Raw genomic sequence first — 210 nt, 5'->3', positions numbered from 1 at the left:
TGAATATTTATTTATGTTTTATATTAATGATCTCACTTGTTTTTCTTATCTGGTAATGGTTTTGGTATTTTTTATTTTGAAATTTTTCTATTAATGGTTTTATTTGCTTTATTATTTTTAAAATTTTTAATTATTTGCATTTATTCGTGATTTTGTTAACAGTTTGTATTTTTTATTTATTTGGTTTAGGTATTTTTTTTATTAATGGTT

At 17.1% G+C, this 210-nt stretch overlaps 1 protein-coding gene across 1 annotated transcript in view; it reads left to right on the top strand.

Moving 5' to 3' along the window:
- Window positions 1–210, top strand: part of orc5 (origin recognition complex, subunit 5) — a 41,601-nt gene that overhangs the window by 30,653 nt on the left and 10,738 nt on the right. The gene's annotated exons all lie outside the window — the stretch shown is intronic.

The sequence above is a fragment of the Xiphophorus couchianus genome, chromosome 17 (genome assembly GCF_001444195.1).
Source record: "Xiphophorus couchianus chromosome 17, X_couchianus-1.0, whole genome shotgun sequence".
NCBI lineage: Eukaryota > Metazoa > Chordata > Actinopteri > Cyprinodontiformes > Poeciliidae > Xiphophorus > Xiphophorus couchianus.
This window is presented reverse-complemented; position numbering and strand designations above follow the sequence as displayed.